This window comes from Hyperoodon ampullatus, assembly GCF_949752795.1.
Source record: "Hyperoodon ampullatus genome assembly, chromosome: 11".
NCBI classification, from domain to species: domain Eukaryota; kingdom Metazoa; phylum Chordata; class Mammalia; order Artiodactyla; family Ziphiidae; genus Hyperoodon; species Hyperoodon ampullatus.
The window spans coordinates 52,533,804-52,548,880 of NC_136924.1; the positions used below are offsets into that span (position 1 = coordinate 52,533,804).

Sequence of the window (15,077 nt, forward strand, 5' to 3'; positions counted from 1 at the left end):
ATAAGCAGAGCAATATAAATGAAGTAGGGCTAGATTATAGACAGATCTCTAATGATTGACTGAGAGGTTTAGAGTCAATCCTATAGATTCTTCTGAGGAAGACTGACATGATATAAGCAATGTAAATGAATCTTTTAAAAGAATGATCTGCCTGCAAAACACAGAATGGATTATAGAAGGGAGAGATTGGAAGCAGAGATGTTTGCATAGTTAGAGTAATTGGCTATGTAGTGAATAAAAAAGAAAGAAATTTTGAAGAGCTGAAGAATTTCTGACATTTGGCGACTAAATAAATACAAAGGAAGGAGTAAAAGATCATTTTGGCCTAGGGGACTAGGAAAATGGTGATTACAAGAGACAAAATGAGAAACAGAGGAAAGGAAATTAATTTGTTAGTCAAGGGGAACAAATTTATGAGGTAAAATTATTTTTTAAATCAACTCTTAGAATTCTTTCTTGAATTGATGCAAGACAAGTGATTGCAATGAAGTATTCAAATATATTTTGTAATATCTAGGCACAAGAAATCCCCAATTTCATCCGTTATGATTCTTCCATGTGTACATGAAGTAGTTTTTCTATTAGTTTGTTAAATAACGTACACATGCGAGTTTCTACATTAAAGGTATGTACTGCCTAGGAAAGTTCTGTATTAGATTAAATAAGGAGAAATGCAAAGGCCCATACTTTGATTCAAAACCCAAGCAGAAAATAAGAAACTAACACATACAAGAATAATTTAAAGGTTTTAGTAGGTTAAAAATTGGAAATTTGAGTCAGGACTAGAGTTACTTTTAAAAGGTTAATTCAATCACAGTCTACCTCAATAAAAGTAGACAGAATGTCAAGAACAAAAGGAAAACTTCCCACTCAGCCTACATTAACATTTGTTTTAGTTCTGGTGCTATTCTTCAGGTATCAGGTAACAGCTTATAGGCTAAGGTAAATACATTGGCTTCTTTGAGTGTGATAAGCCAGTAAGGGGTTTAAGGCAGAGGAGGCAGCAAACGGAAAAGCAGAGGCCAGCAAGCAGACTACTGCAATAATCTAGAGGGGGAGATGACAGTGGCTTGTACTAAAGTAGTAGCAAGGTTACTGAAAAGTGCTCAGATTCCAGCAGTTTTCAAAACACAGCCATCAGGATTTGCTCACAGACTAAATGCGGCATATGTGTTAGAGCAAAATTCCAGGATTATTCCACATTATTTTGATTTGAGTAACTAGAATGATGGAATTGCTGAGATAGAAGAATACTTTTAAAAATATTCCGATAGTCACAGGTTACTATTCCACTTGATATTTACTCAGGACAGTATCAATATCACTTGGGAACTTGCCACAAAGATACCTCAGGCACCACCCTAGACTAGTGAATAAGAATCTGCACTTTATCAAGATTTGTGCAAGATTCATATGTACAGTAAAGCCAACTCCCAAACTTAGCTGATTTTAGAATCATAGTATGCCCCTGTACGATCTATAGTTGAGTGTAATTCTTCATTTGGGGAAATTCATACCACACCATCTTACCCCATTATCCTAACTAGCTGAGAATTTAAAAAAAAAAAAAAAAAAAAAAAAAAGTTGTAATTTTTGTCATAAGCAAACCTGTGCTTATGACACTGCCTAGCAATAAAAAGCATTCAAATGTTAACCATTACTATTAATGCACATCTTCCATCCCAATCCCAGTCTTAAAACCATTAAGTGCCTGCCAATTAACTACTCAAAAATTTGATACTCCCTCTAAGAATGTTATTTTTATTTTCCCTTGAAAAAACCATAAGCAAGGCTATTTGTTAGTGATGTCGGGGCGGCAGTGGGGGTGGGGGTTGGAATTAGATCCATTATTATAGGCCAGCGGTCAAAAAACTGGCTGTTTCTGTAAATAAAGTTTTGTTGAAGAACAGCCATGCTCATTCCTTTATATATTGCCTATGGCTGCTTTTGCACTACAATGGCAAAGCTGAATAATTACTACAGAAACTGTATACTTGGCAAAGCCTAAAATAATTACGATCTGGCCCTTTTCAGAAAACGTTTGCCAACCCTATTAAAGACTATAGAAGGCTGCCTAGTTTGGAGATGTGGCTCAGTCTTTCACTGCAGAGGGCCCCTCAAGCTTTCCTAAGTATAGGCATCTATTTACATTTTTATTCAACCTGTACTATGGCACAACAGCTTCTCATTACACGTCTGGGTCGATGGTTCTGCAATGGTGTCCTTGAGTTTCTTTAAAAATTCCCTGAAGGCTATGTGATTTTGTTGATTTATCTACATTTATTTTATCAATCTGGCTTAAACTATCATGGATATTTGCCCTAGTGCTTTCAACTTGTTCGCTTCAGAGTAAGGTTAAGGCAATTACCTCCTTCAGCTTCATAGTTATTTCCTTTCCAACTTCTTTGCTACATAATCAACTGCCTCCTGCTTCTAATACGTCACTGTTAATTTTTAAATCCCTTGCAGAATGGTCCCTCTAATTTTTTTCCTACCTGATTTCCACCACATAACACTCTTACCACACTTTGCAAGGAGACTTGTTTGCTTCAAGTGGGCTATTTTGACAAGTTTTTGTTTAGAATATCCTTCGCCTGCAAGTTTGGTGCTGGAGCTTTAATACCAGCACTCTTCAGTACAGAAAGGAATGTCCCTTTAGCACTGGTTTTAGAAAAAAACTGCCTGGGTTCAAACATTAACTAGTCTGACACTTACTAGTAGTGTGACTTCTTTAAGCCTGTTTCCTCATCTATAAAATGGAGATAAAACAGTAACCATTTCAGTCATTATGAAAATCAAATTACATAATCTCATAATCCATTTAAAGTGTTCAGACTAGCACAAAGTACTCAACAACTAGCACACATGCACAAACACGTGAATACCTCCCCACCCCAAACGGATTTTACGTATATCACAGGATTAAAACTGATAAATCTGTATGACTCTCAGATTTTCATTATTAACAAGTGAACAAATTTTAAAAACTCCTGTAACTCAAAGAATATCCACATATAGAAAGAATATGACTAAAATGTTTACAAAATTTAAATTGTCAAATAGTTCTTCAAACGGAACTTACACAAAGATAAATAAGTTCTTTATTCTACATTGATAATATTTATCAAGATTCCTGTTTATCTGGAAATAAAAATGTTGAAGCAAGACACAAAATCTAGGACTCACAAAGTAAATAGCCCTAGGATTTTTGTATCCTATTTTCTGCTTTATACAGATATAGGAAATAAAACACTAAACGCCGTAACATATGGCAACTCCAGCAAAAAAGAAGAGGTCATGTTTAAGTGAAGCTCCAACCACAATTATCTAGGTGGTACCTAAGAGTGTCATTTAGTTTTAGTAAGTATACAAATATTTACAAGGCTTCTTACCCTTAAGATTCTTCAGGTCGAGCAGTCAGGTAATTGGTTTTCCATCAAACTTTTCTGGAGAGGGAATTATGAAAATTAGTCCTATTTCATTTCATTTTCACCTAGCTGCTCCCTTATTTAACTTGGGTACAGAAAAAAGGAGACTAGGAAAGTATAAAGAAGTACTTATTACAGAGGGCCCCAGATGTGAGTATAATTTATCTAGAACATAAAACATTTCGACAGAGTGACTATATGCCTGCAGATAAGAAGACACACATATGTATTGGAAGCAAACAATAATGAAAACATTTTGTTCAGGGAGGGAGAAGCACAAGAAAACACATTTCAGCATATAGGAGAAAACCGACTGAAAACAGAGAAATGGAGAATTAGAAGAAAATCTACCCCAACAAATACACTTAGGCTTACCACCTAAGAAAGCAATTTAGAAAAAGATATAGAAAAAGATATTTAAAGAGCCCAGAAATTCAACTACTAGTATTTAAATTACTTCCTGAACTCCAGATTTTAGTATCCTTAGCCAGTAATCACTTTTCTCTTTTTTTTCTCTTCTTTTTCAACCGGTCCCACACCGGACTCCCCACATTTCTACAGCCTGCCTCTTTCCCTCCTTCTCTTTTTCTCTCTTTTTCTCTCTCTCCCTCCCTCCCTCTCTATTTATTTATTAAATATTTAGTCAGTGCTCCATATTTTCTATTTATTTATTTATTAAATATTTAGTCAGTGCTCCATATTTTCTAGGTACCACTAGGCCTTAAGCACTGACACACCTGATAAAAACGAAAATCAATTAACAACAGAGTATAGCAGATGCTGTAATGGTGGTAAGCACAGGATATTATAGAAGCACACAATGAGCACCAATGCATCCTTGCAACATATGCCTTTGTAAAAAAAGGCTTCCCAATGAAGACCAAATAGATTTAAAATGTATTTTTCTACCCCCACCCAACTATTCTGAACCATTATAGCATTTCCATCTTTAAAGGACTCAAAAATGGAACTGTCAATTTAAACATGATAGTGAGGATTTTAATTTTTAAAACAAATGAAGGATATATGCAAACAGGTAAGGTGATTCTCTGACTATTTTACACTTCCTCTATGGGAGTGACCATTAGGCAAACATGAAACACACACTGTATCTGATCCCACACAATAAAGTTTTATCCCCAGAAAAAGCTTTTCAGACTAATGTTTAGACATATAGATAGAGAAAAGTATCTTTTCTCTTTCTTCAAATTTTATAACGTAGTACATTTTCATACAATGATCTGAGTATGTTAATATCTAACTGAATGTAATGAATTAAAGAAAATAATTTACAGGTCTTTAATAAAGTGTTTGCCCTTCAACACACCAATTTCTCTCTATTCATGATCACAAGTTACATATTTTTTCAACATCAAATTTTTTTAGTTAAAAATAAAATTCCTGGGCTTCCCTGGTGGCACAGTGGTTGAGAATCTGCCTGCTAATGCAGGGGACACGGGTTTGAGCCCTGGTCTGGGAGGATCCCACATGCCACGGAGCAACTAGGCCCATGAGCCACAACTACTGAGCCTGCGCGTCTGGAACCTGTGCTCCGCAACAAGAGAGGCCGTGATAGTGAGAGGCCCACGCACCGCGATGAAGAGTGGCCCCCGCTTGCCACAACTAGAGAAAGCCCTCGCACAGAAACGAAGACCCAACACAGCAAAAATAAATTAATTAATAAACTCCTACCTCCAACATCTTCTTAAATAAATAAAAAATAAAAAAATAAAACTCTTAATCAGAAAATAATTCAATGGAGAACCAACAAATTAGGATATCTCTTTACAAAAACAGCAACAAAATTTTCATTCCTGCCAATACTTTCAATTTCACCCCAACTTTATAAATACCAACCAACAGTAAAACTGAAATGGATATAAAACTCAATCAATTTTTGTTTTATTGGATTCATTTACACACTGCTATGGTCTTAATGTTTATATCCCCCCAAAATTCATGGTGAAATCCTTATCCCTAAAGGTGATGGTATTATTGGTAAGGGAGGCCTTTGGGATATACTTAAGAGGGTGGAACCCTCATGAAAGGGATTACTGCCTTATAAAAGAGGCTCCAAAAAGATCCCTAATCCCTTCCACCATGTGAGGATTCAAGGGAAAGTCTGAGACCTGGAAGAGGGCCCTCACCCAACCAAGCTAGCACCCTGATCCTGAACTTTTAGCCTCTAGAAATAATTTCATTCTTTTTTTTTAATTTATTCATTTTTGGCTGTGTTGGGTCTTCGTTGTTGTGTGCAGGCTTTCTCTAGTTGCAGTGAGCGGGGGCTACTCTTTGTTGCAGTGCACATGCTTCTCATTGTAGTGGCTTCTCTTGTTGTGGAGCATGGGCTCTAGGCACACGGGCTCAGTAGTTGTGGCTCGCAGGCTCTAGAGTGCAGGCTCAGTAGTTGTGGCACACAGGCTTAGTTGCTCCGTGGCATGTGGGATCTTCCCAGAACAGGGCTCGAACACGTGTCCCCTGCATTGGCAGGTGGATTCTTAACCACCGCGCCACCAGGGAAGTCCCAATTTCGTTCTTTACAAGCCATGCAGTTTTGGTATTTTGTTATAGCAACCCAAACAGACTAAGACACATGCTCTGCTTTCAGTTACTATTGCATATCAGGCCCTGGAAATACTTTCTATCTAGTTCAGTTTTTGACAGGGTTATCAGTGATTTGGTTGCTTGTCAGCAGTTGATCAACAGTAGCAATTTCGAGGAATCTTTTCATACTCAACTCCTTCATTCTGGACCTAGATCCAATAAAAGGCTTGTTTTCTCAGCACCATTCACTGATGAACAGATAACCCTATGTCTTGTAGTTTACCAGGTAAACTGAAAATAAAGAACCTGAAGTCACCCACATTTATAGGTCTTATAATAAAACCAGCTTCATATATCAATCCAGGAAGTAAAGACATGCCTTCAGAACGTCTCTAACATTCTTACAGTGTCTGCAACAGGAAGTGAGTGCCGAAAGACTCCACTAATATGAAGGATGTGACCTCATACTATGCTCTATGATGAGCAATAACCTAATTATTGAAACGAATCATTTTTTAAAAAGGTTAAAATGAATAAAAACTAAAACATTTCCAAGGTGGAAGGCAAGCCAGAAATCCTCAGGCAGAGAACATAGATTAAACTGAAAATAGGAAAACAGTTTTTCAAATGTAATATAATTTTGGTAAGAGTTCATGAAAACTATGCTATTACTCTAAAAGAAAAATTAATGTTCCCATTTCCTTCTACACTTAATGTAGCATCATCTCCTTGACAAAACTTGCACTGTTATACATGGCAGGATCATATATATGTTGAAAAAAATAAGATATCATTGACAAACCATATTTAACTACAAAATAAGGAGATTCAAGTTGCCATGACATTCTAAAACAGATAATAAGTGAGACTGGGAAGTTTCCATTCTGTGTAAAATGGAATAAGCACATTCTACCTTGTTAATCTCACTGAATGAAACTATAAAACCTAGACAGAATAAATGGAGCAGCTAACTGAAAATTAAAAGGTAAGCAGTAACAGGTAGATTGGGGAAGAGCTCAAAATCTGATATATTATCAAACTGGTAGTGTGTTTATAATTTCTTCCCCATCCAATTTTCCCTCCAGCCTGGGCTTCATGAAGCCTGAAACCTATAAAGTGACCACTAGCGAGAGAGCGAGAGAGAGCGAGAGCGAGAGCGCGCAGGCTAGCACTCTAAGAAAAGCCATCTAGCTCTGCCCAATGAGTAGGAACGGGGCCTCCCAATACTCAAGAGTGAAGGAAATCTTTTTTTTTCTTTCTGTTCTTCATTCCCCATGCCCCAGTTCCCAAGCAATCCTGTGGTGGCGATGGCTGCAACAGTGACAGCAGCAGGGTCAGCAGAAGCCTAAAACTCTAAGGGAAAGGTACCATACTCGCTGACTGAAGAAACTCTGGGCTAATCTCATTGATTTTTCTCCTGTCTTCCTATCATTTGGCTCCAGATGCAACTGTGGAAAGTATACAGCACAGTGGAGTAAACAAAGACTGAGCTTTCTAGCCAGAAGACAGAAAAGTGTGTGTGGGGTGGGGTGGGGGGGTGTTCCAGGGATCTAGAAAATACCATGGATATAACAGAGAGGAAAGAGCTTGAGACAGTAACCTGTTAAGTTGTTCAAAACGTCCAAAATTACTTGGCATACAGAGAACCAGGAAAATCTCAAAGACTCATGGGAAAAGACAACCCACAGAACCCAACACCATGAAGACACAGATATTACAGCATTGGGTGAATTGTCTGACAAAGATTTAAAGCAGGTAATAAAAATGTTCCAACAAGCAAAATCAAATACTCTTGAAACAAATGGAAAGCTAGAAAATCACAGCAAAGAAATAAAGTGCCGCCAAATGGAAATTTTAGAACTGAAAAACGCAATAACTGAAATAGAAAGTACACTGCACAGACTCAATAGCAGAATGGAAAGTCAGTGAACTTGGAAGACAGAGCAACGGAAATTACCCAATCTAAACGACAGAGAGAAAGACATAGGGAAAAAAAATCATTAGTGCCTCAGGAAACTGTGGAACAATGCCAAAACCCTAACATTCTTGTCAAGAGCTCAAGAAGGGGAGGAAAGGAGAGTAATAATAAGAAATAATGGCTGGAAACTCCCCAAATTTGTTGAAAGACATAAACCTCTACATTCAAGGAGCTCATAAACCTCACACAGGATAGTTCCAATTTAATTCATTCCTAGACACGTCACAAACTGCCGAAAATTACAAAGGAAAAAAATCTTACAAGTAGATTGAAATAAGAATACATTACTATGTGGGGAAGATAGGTTAATGATTTGAATAACTACTGATTTCTCATCAGAAATGACACAGGCCAGAAGGAAGTGAAACAACATTCTTAGTTTAAAATGGAAAAGAACTTTAAAAACCTAAAATCTTCAAGCTAGTGAAATTATCCTTAAAGAATAAATGTGAAATGAAACTGAAAAAAAAATCAATAAAACCAAAAGCTCATCCTTTGAAAAGATCAATAAAACTGAAACCTCTAGCAAGACTAATTAAGTAGAATAGCACTGAATAGCCCGGTACTATTTAAAGAACCTGAATTTGTAGTTAAAAGTCTTCCAAAAAAGAAACCTCTAGCCCCAGACAATTTCCCTGGTGAATTTTACTAAACATTTCAATAACACAATCTCTTCCAGAGTTTGGAAGATAAATACTTCCCAATTCATTTTATGAATCCAGCATTACCATGATACCAAAACCAGACAAAAACAGTACAAGAAAAGAACAAACTGATATACTAGATTTCATCAAAATAAACAATCTATGATACGTTCATCCATACAGTGGAATACTACTCAGCCAGGAAAAGAAATGAACTGGTGTTTTACTCAACAACTTACATGAATCTTAAAGGCAATATACTGAGTGAAAGAAGCCACTCTCAAAAGATTACCTACTACTGATACATAACTGCATTTATAGGACATTCTCAAAAAGTCAAAACTGTAGTAATGAAGAACCATTATCAGTGGCTGCCTGGGTCAGGGGAAGGTTAGACTACAAAGATAGCACAAGGGAGTTTTCTGGGAACCATTCTGAATCCTGACTCTGGTGGTAGTAATAAAAATCTATATGTGTATTAAAGTTCACAGAACTACATACTCCAAAAAGGTCAATTTTACTATATGTTAATAAATGTTAAAATGTTTTTAAAAATAAAGACTAACATGAGAGAGCAATCATGGGCTAGAATATAAATCAACTTTCTCAACAAAGGTACTTTTTCACTGACGACTTCACTCATACTCTCAGTCTTTATCACCAACACAGAGACCACCCAAATTACATCACCACATTTGAGCTTGAGAGGAGGTATCTGAGGGTTCCTGTATTTCTGTAGCACTGAAAGGTCTCACAGACAACACATACCTATTGCTTGGGGAGACACAGAGATTAAAAGCAACAGACACAACTTCACAACCCCACTAAATTCTAAGACAGAACTATAAAAAGAGATCCGTTCTAAGACCCTACTGATGGTATAGATCTAGCAGGTTTTTCATTGTATGGGGGAAGACAGGCACTATAGATGGCTCCCAGTTGGGTTACTCTTATGTGATAGTTGTCCACTCTATGAGAAGATTATTCCTACAATACAGTACTTTAATTAAAAAAGAAAAATGAGTGCCTTCTACATGCTTGGATAGTTTAACCATAAAGAGTTTGATAAAGATACCATAATAGGGGGCTTCCCTGGTGGTGCAGTGGTTGAGAGTCCGCCTGCCAATGCAGGGCACACGGGTTCGAGCCCTGGTCTGGGAAGATCCCACATGCCACGGAGCAGCTGGCCCCGTGAGCCACAATTACTGAGCCTGCGCGTCTGGAGCCTGTGCTCCGCAACGAGAGGCTGCGATAGTGAGAGGCCCGCACACCGCGATGAGGAGTGGCCCCCACTTGCCACAATTAGAGAAAGCCCTCGCACAGAAACGAAGACCCAACACAACCATAAATAAATAAATAAAATTAAAAAAAAAAGATACCATAATAATATGACAGGCTTCCACTATTTCTCCAAATGAGAAACAATTATAGAACAGCAGCATGTTATATGTACCCTAATAATTTCAATATATATTTATGCAATTCTTCTCTAATAAATCCCACCCCTGCCTAAGGTATGGAGGGAATAGAAGAAGGAAGTGATTATGTAATCTTCATTTGTCCTTGAGATTCTCACCTCCATTTTCTCAACCCCATTTACTAAAGCACTAATTTAAATGATAAAGGCAAACCTAAAGCTCTTACATTTTTGTTTCTTTCCATCACCCATTCCTCAACATTTATTACAGGTCTGCTGAAGGCAAGAGTTACAAGTCTGGAAAAGTAGAGTTTACATTTAGAAGATTAAACCTTATGCCTACTAGAGACAAAAAAGCAAAAAGAACAATGAGGTGTTAAAAGACTCACCTCACAACAAACCTCCCCAGAGGACTACAGGAGCCCTTAGGATCAAGAGCAATGTACCCTCATATGTGGGCAGAATAACCAAGAGGAAAGGGGATCCTGGAAGGAAACAAGGAAGTAGAGAAAGAACTGGAGTCTTTTTATACTGTTCTTCTAACCCCAAACAGGAAAATTATAGACCATTTCTTTAATTTAACCTTTAATCTACCTTAGACAGATTCCTGAATTTAAATGGTAATCCCCGTCTACCTACCTCCCAAAAAAGGAGATGGGAAAATTATGAAAGGCACAGGAAACATTCGCAAATAAACAAATCCTAAGAATTAAAGGAGAGAAAAAACACAATAAAATACCGTACACAAATGCTTGTTACAGAGGAATGGAAATGAATTTCATCTATAGCAGTGGGGGGGAAAGGACAAGGTTCAAAACACTGCTTCTGAAATATTGCTCTGTTCTGTTTAAACAAGATTTTAAAAACTTACATTATAGAATTTCAACTCTAGAAATCAGTCTCTTTTTTGCACAGATGTTAAATGTCATTCTTTGACTGGATCCTCAAGAAATGTCACTTCCTTTGTACTAAGCCCTTCCAAATTGGTACAAGTTGCTACAGTGAAACTAATACGGGGGGAGGGGGGAGCAACTGTTTTGTATAGTACACAGCACATCCACTCTCTCTTTACTCTAGCTATGCCTATTATCAGAATTTCTTAAACTCAACCTAGGTAGCTATCTCAGAGATAAACACAATTTTATTATGTTATGTAAGTATATGATGAATGTGTTCTCAAATGAATTTTTCACACATAATTTAAAGAGGCATTTCACAATCCTACTCCTATGATACACTACTATTCTAACCTAGAAATGTTATTACACACCATGAAAACTTACTTTTAAAAAAAGCAAAAAAAAAAAAAACCCAACACTTTTTCATGCTAGTATCAGGCATGGGCAGATACTGGGATTCTCTCTGAAATTTAACATTATTATTGGGGTTTCAAATGCCCCAAGAACTGGACTTTTGGCTGTGATTTTCACACTGTTTCTAGCTATTACTTTCTCTTCTTTTTTTAACACCTTTATTGGAGTATTAATTGCTTTACAATGTGTGTTAGTTTTTGCTGTATAACAAAGCAAATCAGCTATATGTATATATATGTCCCCATATCCCCTCCCTCTTGCGTCTCTCTCCCATCCTCCCTACCCCTCCCCTCTAGGTGGTCACAAAGCACCCAGCTGATCTCCCTGTGCTATGCAGCTGCTTCCCACTAGCTATCTATTTTACATTTGGTAGTGTATATAGGTCCATGCCACTCTCTCACTTTGTCCCAGCTTACCCTTCCCCTCCCTGTGTCCTCAAGTCCATTCTCTACATGTGCGTCTTTATTCCTGTACTGCCCCTAGGTTCATCAGAACCACTTTTTTTTTTTAGATTCCATATGTATGTGTTAGCATACAGTATTTGTTTTTCTCTTTCTGACTTACTTCACTCTGTATGACAGACTCTAGGTCCAGCCACCTCACTACAAATACTTCAATTTTGTTTCATTTTATGGCTAATATTCAATTTATATATGTGCCACATGTTCTTTACCCATTCACCTGTCAATGGACACTTATGTTGCTTCCATGTCCTACCTATTGTAAATATTGGTACATGACTCTTTTTGAATTATGGTTTACTCAGGGTATATGCCCAGTAGTGGGATTGCTGGGTCATATGCTAGTTCTTTTAGTTTTTTAAGGAACCTCCATACTGTTCTCCACAGTGGCTGCATCAATTTACATTCCCACCAACAGTGCAAGAGGATTCCCTTTCTCCACACCCTCTCCAGCATTTATTGTTTGTAGATTTTTTGATGATTGGCATTCTGACCCGTGTGAGGTGATACCGCATTGTAGTTTTGATTTGCATTTCTCTAATGATTAGTGATGTTGAGCATCCTTTCATGTGTTTGTTGGCAATCTGTATACCTTCTTTGGAGAAATGTCTATTTAGGTCTTCTGCCCATTTTTGGATTGGGTTGTTTGTTTTTTTGATATTGAGCTGCATGAGCTGCTTCGTATATTTTGGAGATTAATCCTTTGTCAGTTGCTTCATTTGCAAATATCTTCTCCCATTCTGAGGGCTGTCTTTTCATAGTTCATGGTTTCCTTTGCTGTGCAAAAGTTTTTAAGTTTCATTAGGTCCCACTTGCTTATTTTTGTTTTTATTTCCCTTACTCAAGGAGGTGGGTCAAAAAGGATCTTGCTGTGATTTATGTCATGGAGTGTTCTGCCTATGTTTTCCTCTAAGAGTTTTACAGTGTCTGGCCTTACATTTAGGTTTTTAATCCATTTTGAGTTTATTTTTGTGTATGGTGTTAGGGAGTGTTCTAATTTCATTCTTTTACATGTAGCTGTCCAGTTTTCCCAGCACCACTTATTGAAGAGACTGTCTTTTCTCCATTGTATATTCTTGCCTCCTTTATCAAAGATAAGGTGACCATATGTGCATGGATATATCACTGGACTTTCTATCCTGTTCCACTGATCTATATTTCTATTTTTGTGCCAGTACCATACTGTCTTGATTACTGTAGCTTTGTAGTATAGTCTGAAGTCAGGGAGCCTGATTCTTCCAGCTGTTTTTCTTTCTTAAGACTGCATTGGCTATTCAGGATCTTTAGTGTTTCCATACAAATTGTGAAATGTTTTGTTCTATTTCTGTGAAAAATGCCATTGGTAATTTGATAGGGATTGCACTGAATCTGTAGATTGCTTTAGGTAGTAGTAATTTTCACAATGTTGATTCTTCCAATCCCAGAACATGGTATATCTCTCCATCTGTTTGTATCACCTTTAATTTCTTTCATCAGTATCTTATTTTTCTGTGTTATAGGTCTTTTGTCTCCTTAGGTAGGTTTATTCCTAGGTATGTGATACTTTTTGTTCCAACAGTAAATAGGAGTGTTTCCTTAATTTCTCTTTCAGATTTTTCATCGTTAGTGTATAGGAATGCAAGAGATTTCTGTGCATTAATTTTGTATCCTGCTACTTTACCAAATTCATTGATTAGCTCTAGTAGTTTTCTGGTAGCATCTTTAGGATTCTCTATGTATAGCATCATATCATCTGCAAACAGTTGACAAGTTTTACTTCTTCTTTTCCAATATGGATTCCTTTTATTTCTTTTTCTCTGATTGCTGTGGCTAAAACTTCCAAAACTATGTTGAATAATAGCAGTAACAGTGGGCAACCTTGTCTTGTTCCTGATCTTAGAGGAAATGGTTTCAGTTTTTCACCATTGAGAAAGATGTTGGCTGTGGGTTTGTCATATATAGCCTTTATTATGTTGAGGTAGGTTCCCTCTATGCCTACTTTTTGGAGGGTTTTTTTCATAAAAGGGTGTTGACAAAAACTTTTTCTGCATCTACTGAGATTATCATATGGTTTTTATCCTTCAATTTGTTAAAATGGTATATCACACTGAATGATTTGCATATACTGAAGAATCCTTGCATTCCTGGGCTAAACCCCACCTGATCATGGTGTATGATCCTTTTAATGTACTGTTGGATTCTGTTTGTTAGTATTTTATTGAGGATTTTTGCCTCTATGTTCATTAGTGACATTGGCCTGTAGGTTTTTTTTTGTGACATCTTTGGTTTTGGTATCAAGGTGTTGGTGGCCTTGTAGAATGAGTTTGGGAGTGTTCCTCCCTCTGCTGTATTTTGAAAGAGTTTGAGAAGGAAAAGTGTTAGCTCTTCTCTAAGTTTTTGATAGAATTCGCCTGTGAAGCCATCTGGTCCTGGTCTAGCCATTACTTTCTGATATATCATAAGTTATCTCATTTAACTGTTAGAGTATTTTTTGAAGAAGCTATCTCCATTTTACATACAGTGAAATTAAGTAGCTTGTCCAAGGTCGCAAAGCCAGTGGTAAGTAGTAGGATTGGAACTCACTAGCCTTTTGCCAGAAAATAAAACAAATATTAATCCAAGTCACTAAATATTAAAAATATTCAAACAATGAGAAGCAGTAACACCCTTAATGACTCAAATGACTACAAAATTGTTAAGCTGTTATCTGCCTTATTCACTATATAACCCAGGATCCAGCACCATGCCTTCAAATGAGGGCCCAATAAACAGCTTTGAATGAATGATTTATTAATATGTATAATAACCTTAGATAATACTTACTCAACACATTTGTCAGGCATGATTTTAAACTAAATATATAAATAAGTTATGCTCCATGGGGAAAAAAGTAACACTTTAGAAATGAATAGGAAGACAGAAGTTCTCAGCAGATAAATAGTAACTGTATTAAAAAAAAAAGGGGGGGAATTTCAGAAGTGAAAAATACAATGTCTGAAATAATATCTCAATAACAGGATGGAAATGCAAAGGAATGAGTCAGTGAATGTGAAGATACAATAGAAGTGATCTAATTTGAAGAACACAGATATAAAAGAGTGAAAGAAAATGAAGAGTCTCAGGGTCCTATGGACAACATCCAAAGTTCTAATCATGTCCAGAAAAAGGAGAAAGAGATTGGAACAGGAAAAAATATTTGAAGAAATAATGTCCAAAAAACCTCCCTAACTTGGTGAAAGGCACAAATTTAAAAAACTGACAGAGTTTTGTGTACATCAAATAAGACTAACTCAAAAGAAAAATGAAATGAAAA

The 15,077-nt window shown here is 36.8% G+C and overlaps 1 protein-coding gene across 1 annotated transcript in view; it reads right to left on the reverse strand.

Moving 5' to 3' along the window:
- The window catches only part of SCAF11 (SR-related CTD associated factor 11), a 50,082-nt gene extending 46,634 nt beyond the window's left edge, over nucleotides 1-3,448 (reverse strand). The window contains exon 1 of the mRNA XM_079714152.1: nucleotides 3,393-3,448. The gene's annotated coding sequence lies outside the window, so the exon portion shown is untranslated. The remainder of the gene's footprint in view (nucleotides 1-3,392) is intronic.
- Nucleotides 3,449-15,077: the final 11,629 nt, after the last annotated feature.